The 6,126-nt window shown below is 41.2% G+C and overlaps 1 pseudogene; it reads right to left on the bottom strand.

Moving 5' to 3' along the window:
- Positions 1-368: 368 nt before the first annotated feature.
- On the bottom strand, positions 369-1,147 carry LOC129549624 (high mobility group protein B3 pseudogene; annotated as a pseudogene).
- Between the last annotated feature and the right edge of the window lie 4,979 nt (positions 1,148-6,126).

Genomic DNA, 6,126 nt, shown 5'->3' with positions numbered 1-6,126 from the left:
CCCTCTGGAAGGCATTGCCCCCACAGCCTCCATATCAAGAAAGGAGCATCAAGAGTGTGTCTGAGTTGCTTTGTTCTTTTTACAAACTACAGATATGTACAGTTGAGAACTCGAGATTTCTAGCCAATGACCATAGAATTAACACACCACCTTAGAAATTTAAACAGAAATGCCAGAAACATCTTTAAATGCCTTGTCACACCAACAGCAAAGTGCACAGAGTGAGGAGAACACGAGAGCCTTTTCACTTTAAAAATGTTTGGAAATAAGTACAACTTTGATACAGTTTCCAGGTGCTCTGGACACCCATGGCCACTTAATGTAAACCACGGACAATTGCTAGAGCGCTTGGAGAGACTACGCTATGATCATGATCCAATTGGGTAATTAAACATAATGAGGGCAACAGACCCTCTTGGGTGAGAGGTGTGTCAATCAAGGCACTCCCTACTCTAAGGTATTCACAAGGAGACAGATCAACAGTTGTTGTTGTTTTTATTCACCCTCTCCCTCCTCCTCCTCCTCCTCTTTGTCTTCCTCTTCCACCTTTTTCAGGGCAACTTTAGCAGGTCCCTTGGCGCCATCAAACTTCCCTTTAGACTTATAGTCTGCGACATCCTTCTCATACTTCTCCTTCAGCTTCCGCTGCCTTGTTGATGTAAGGCTGCTTCTCACTGTCACTTAAGTTATTCCCCATCTCCCCCAGCTTCTTTGCCACATCTCCAATAGAGATGCCAGGGTTTGTAGACTTGATCGTGGGGTGGAATTCAGAGCAGAATAGGAAAAATCCAGACGGTGGTCTCTTGGGGGCGTTAGTGTCTTTCTTCTTCTTGCCTCCCTTAGCTGGTCCATAATCCTTCATTTCCTGATCATAGCGCACTTTATCCGCCTGTGCCATTTCATCTAATTTCGACTTCTCTTTCCCGGACATGGTCTTCCACCTCTCAGAGCATTTCTTGGAAAATTCAGCAAAATTGACAGGGACCTCTGGGTTTTTCTTCTTATGTTCCTCTCTGCATGTCTGCACAAAGAAGGCATAAGCAGACATCTTGCCCTTTGGTTTCTTGGGATCACCTTTAGCCATCTTGACTGTATTGTTTGCTAGTCTGGGCAGCGCAGGGCATGACCCACGGCTCAGCACTCCACAGCCTTGCACTAGCTGCCTCCACAAGAGCCGTCTCTCCAGATATTTTAAATGCAGATAATCTGAAAACTTTGATTTTTACCTTAAGAAATTGCCAAACATTAAAATGAGAAAAAGTCTTCATGGTGAGAGCCTGAAAGCCTTCTCCCAAGATCAGGATTTTCTCTTAATACTTCGCAGCATTGTAATGGAATTTTTAGCCAGGGCAATTAGGCAAGAAAAAGAAATAAACATCCAGACTGGAAAGAAAGAAGTAAAACTATCAGATGGCTGCTGCTGCTGCTGCTAAGTCACTTCAGTCGTGTCCGACTCTGTGCGACCCCATAGACGGCAGCCCACCAGGCTCCCCCGTCCCTGGGATTCTCCAGGCAAGAACGCTGGAGTGGGTTGCCATTTCCTTCTCCGATGCATGAAAGTGAAAAGTGAAAGTGAAGTCACTCAGTGTCTGACTCTTCGCGACCCCATGGACTGCAGCCCACCAGGCTCCTCCGTCCATGGGATTTTCCAGGCTAGTCTTATACAAAGAAAATCTTAAGAAATTCACAGACACACACTTTTAGACTAACAAATTAAGCAAGATTGTGGGATACAAGATCAATATACAAAATACAGTTCTGTTTCTGTATACTATCAATGAAGAATCCAAAAATGAAATTCAGAAAACAACTCCAAGTGCAGTAGTATTGAAAGAACAAACCATTTAGGAATAAATTCAAGATAGGAATTTAAGATCCATACACTGAAATTCTAAAACATCATTAAAAGAACTTAAGAGTTAAATAAATACAAAGAATCTCATGTTCATGAACTTAAAATAGCAATATTCTTCAAATTAATCTATATATTCAACTCAATCAAATTAATCTATAGATTCAACTCAATCCCTACCAAAATTTAGCTGGATTGTTTGCTTGTTTTTAAGAAACTATCTAATCCTTAAATTCATAGAGAAATGTAAGAGATCCAGAACAGACAAAACAATCTTGCAAAGGAAGAAAAATGTTAGAGGACTTATATTTCCTAATTAAAAATGTATTACAAAGCTATACTAATCAAGATGACTTGGATCTAGTATAAGGGTACACCTATAGATCAATAGAATAGAATTGAGAGCTCAGATATAAACCCATATATTTATAATCAATTGATTTTCCTCAAGACAGCTCAATGGGGAAAAAATAGTTTTCTCAATAAATGATCCTCAAACAAGATCTCCATATGTAAAAGAATGAAGTTGGATCTCTCTCTCATACCACATACAAAAATTAACTCATAATGGACTAAATATCTAAATGTAAAATCTAAAACTATAAAACAATTATAATAAAATATGGGTATAAATCTTCATGACCTTGTATTAGATAGTGATTTCTTAGAATGACACCTAAAACACAAGCCACAAAAGAAAAATAACAAATTAGAATTCATCAAACTTAAAAATGTTTGCTTCTCAAAGCATAGTATCAAGAAACTAAAGAGATAAGCCACAGAATGGGAGAAAATATTTGCAAATCCAGTATCTGATAAAGGTCTAGTATCCAGAATATTTAAAGAACTTTTAAAACTCAGCAATAAACAGATAAATATCCCAAACAAAAAGTGGATAAAGGACTTGAAGAAATAAACTTTTCTCTAAAGAAGATATATTAAATTACCAATAAACAGATGAATATTATTAATTATTCAGTTCAGTTCAGTTCAGTCGCTCAGTCTAGGGAAATGCAAATCAAAACTACAGTGAAATACTACTTCATAGTCACTCTGTGTGTGTGTGTGTGTGTGTGCGTGCGTGCGTGCGTGCACGCACACATGTGCACTCAGTTGTGTCCTACTCTTTGTGGCCTCATGGAATGTAGCCTGCCAGGCTCCTCTGGTCCATGGAATTTTCCAGGCAAGAATATTGAGTGTGTTAGCTACTCAGTCATGTCCGACTCTTTGCGATCCCATGGACTATAGCCCACTAGACTCCTCTGTCCATGAAATTCTCAAGGCAAGAATACTGGAGTGGGTTGCTATTCCTTCCCCAGGGGATTTTCCCAACCCAGGGATCAAACCTGGGTCTCCCACATTGCAGGCAATTCTTTACCATCTGAGCCCCCAGAGTACTCCCAAAGTGAAGGTGTTAGTGGCTCAGTCATGGTGACTCTTTGAGACCCCATGGATTGTAGCCTGCCAAGCCCCTCTGTCCAGGGAATTTCCCAAGCAAGAATAGTGGAGTGTGTTGCTATTGCCTTCTCCAGGGGATCTTCCCCACCCAGGGATTGAACCCAGGTCTTCTGCATTGCAGGCAGATTCTTTACCAACTGAGACACCAGGGAAGCCGCCAAGAATACTAAAGTGGGTTGCTATTTCCTCCTCCAAGGGATCTTCCCAACACAGGAATCAAACCCACATCTCTTGAATCTCCTGCATTGGCAGGCAGGTTCTTTACCAGCTGAGCCACTGGAGAAGCCCCCTCATACCCACTGTCTTTTCTATTATGACCACTAGAATGATCATAATAGAAAAGACAGACAATAACAACTGTTGTTGAGGGTGTAGAGAAATCATAAACTTATACATAGATAGCGGGAATGTAAAAGGATACAACTGCCTTAGAAAATAGTTTGGCAGTTTCTTAAAACATTATGCAAAGAGTTACCATATGACCATATACTCTACTCCTAGGTATACTACCAAGAAAAGTGAAAACATATGTTCAGATAAAAACTTTTACATGAATGTTCACTACAATGTTATTCATAATAGCCAAAAAGTAGAAACAACTCAAATGTCCATCAACTGATGAATGGATAAGCAAAATATGGTATATCCATACAATATGATATTGTTCGGCCTTAACAAGGACTGAATTACTGACTCTTGTTAGAACGCAATGAACCTTGAACACTAATGCTACATGAAAGAAACTAGACGCCACGTGCAGCACGTTATAGGATTCCATTTCTATGACATGTCTAAAATAGGCAAATCCATAGAGACAGCGAGACTAGTGGTTGCCAGGGGCTAAAGGGAGAGATGAATGAAGAGTGATTGCCTAAAGGGTATAGGGGATGATGAAATGTTCTGGTGAGGGTTGTACAGTCTGCGAGCCTACTAAAATCCACTGAATTATACACTTTAAAAAGGTGAATGTTATGGTATGTAAATTATACTTCAATGAGAAAGAGCAGGTAGAACTTTCCAAAACAAATATTGAGTGGTTGCTTAATCCCTCAGAGAACATCAAGAATTCATTTAGATAATCTAGAAAAAAATATTTTACTCAACTATTATTTTTAACTTATAAGCCTGAAACTTAGCTTACGTTGTATTTTGCACTACCTTCTTACAAAGTGATATGTTAATTACAGCTGGATTTATAGAGAAATGTCTGGAAAGTTGTTATCTGAAATATCAACAGTGGTTGCCTTTGGAAGATGGTATCTTGTGTAGTTTTAAATTTATTCTAACGCTTTTATGTATTACTTACATTATATATATGCATATGTATCAACTTTATAATCACTAAAATCTATAAAGCTCTTTTTGTTTTGGCAGAAGAAAAAAAACTGGCTATGCTGAGAAAATGTTGATAGATAATTTTAAAGATTCTTTCTACTCACATGAAGCCAATAGCATTTTGCTAGTTGATCCCAAGGGGGGAAAATGCCCAATAAGCCAAGTGATCACAATTCAAGAATTATTTTTTGGATAATGAACAAGGACCTGTGCTAAGCCATGCTGTGTCAGAGAGAAGGACATTTAGGGCATGGTTACCACATCCAAGGGTCTTTTGATGTGGTAAAGGACCTCAGATATGTAAATAAATAACTGAAAGCAGGCAGAACAGAAGTCTAGCAGAGAGGCGCCTGAGACACTGCAGAGTCCCTGAGGAAGCTGTGATAAGCTGCAATTCACTACCTCCAGATTCAAAGACAGGACAGCTTTAGAGTTTCGTCTTGAAGGCGCAAGTTGGCGTTCAGTTCAGGGGGAGAAGGGGAGAGAAAACCAGGAGTGAGCATTTAAGAGCCTCACCCGCTTTTCCCAACCCCCACCCCCATCACCATCACCACAGCTCCTCCTCGAGACCCTGGCCTTCCTGAATCCCTTATGCTTCTGGGCACCAGTCTGCCATTTCAGGCCTTCACGTAGTTGTTCACCTGGAATGCCCTGACCTCCCTCATTACCTCATTCCCTCCTGCTGTTCTATAAGAATCTGGTATTCTCAGGTTCCTGTCACTCTTCCAGAAGAATTCTCCTTGACTGAGACAGGTTGAGTTCAAGGCCTCCCGCCTGTGCTCTGACAGCATTCTGAGTCTGTCTCTATTGCTGCACACTACACTCTGCATTGTAATGATCTGTTGAGTATTTGTTTCCTCCACCAGTCTGTGAGCTCAGGTGACAGCAGGGCTAGGAACATGGCACGGAGCGCTGGTGGTCGTTACTGAATGGAACACACACTGTAGCTAGTCCAGGAAATAGGAATGGTAGCCGTGTAGTTCTGTGTGCCCAGTGCACCCTCCCACTCCCTTTGTCTAGGAGCCAACCCTGCCCTCCTGGCCACAGAGTCACGCCAGCAATTTGGGCTAGGCCAGTTATCACTCCTCATGCCCCAGATAGTGAGACTCACCCAGGAATATAGGGGGCCCAAGCCAGGCCACTCAGAGTTCCTCCCCCAGGGCAACTGGGAAAAGGTATACTTTCCCAATTGAGGAGTTCAGCTGACAGTGGCCTTATTGCTTGCCAGGTACAGGAAAACCTATCTGCAGGAGAGAATGACACACAAGACAAGCAAAAATGAGAGGAAGCAGAAATGGTGTTATGGTAGTAACTGACAGTCTTGGAGACCCTGGTTCCTGTCTTTGAGATTCCCAGAACTGCGCTCCTTCAGGCAGACCTTTCTTCATAGACGGGGATCTTTCAATAAATACTTCTGTGGATATAAGCTGGACAGGCAGGTTACGTTTCTGTCACTTATAAGAATATCCCTGTCCAATGTT

Source organism: Moschus berezovskii, chromosome 7 (genome assembly GCF_049115385.1).
Source record: "Moschus berezovskii isolate FMDL1 chromosome 7, NW_MosBer_1.0, whole genome shotgun sequence".
NCBI classification, from domain to species: domain Eukaryota; kingdom Metazoa; phylum Chordata; class Mammalia; order Artiodactyla; family Moschidae; genus Moschus; species Moschus berezovskii.
The sequence above is the reverse complement of the archived record's forward strand: the minus strand, read 5'-3'. Positions and strand labels throughout refer to the sequence as shown.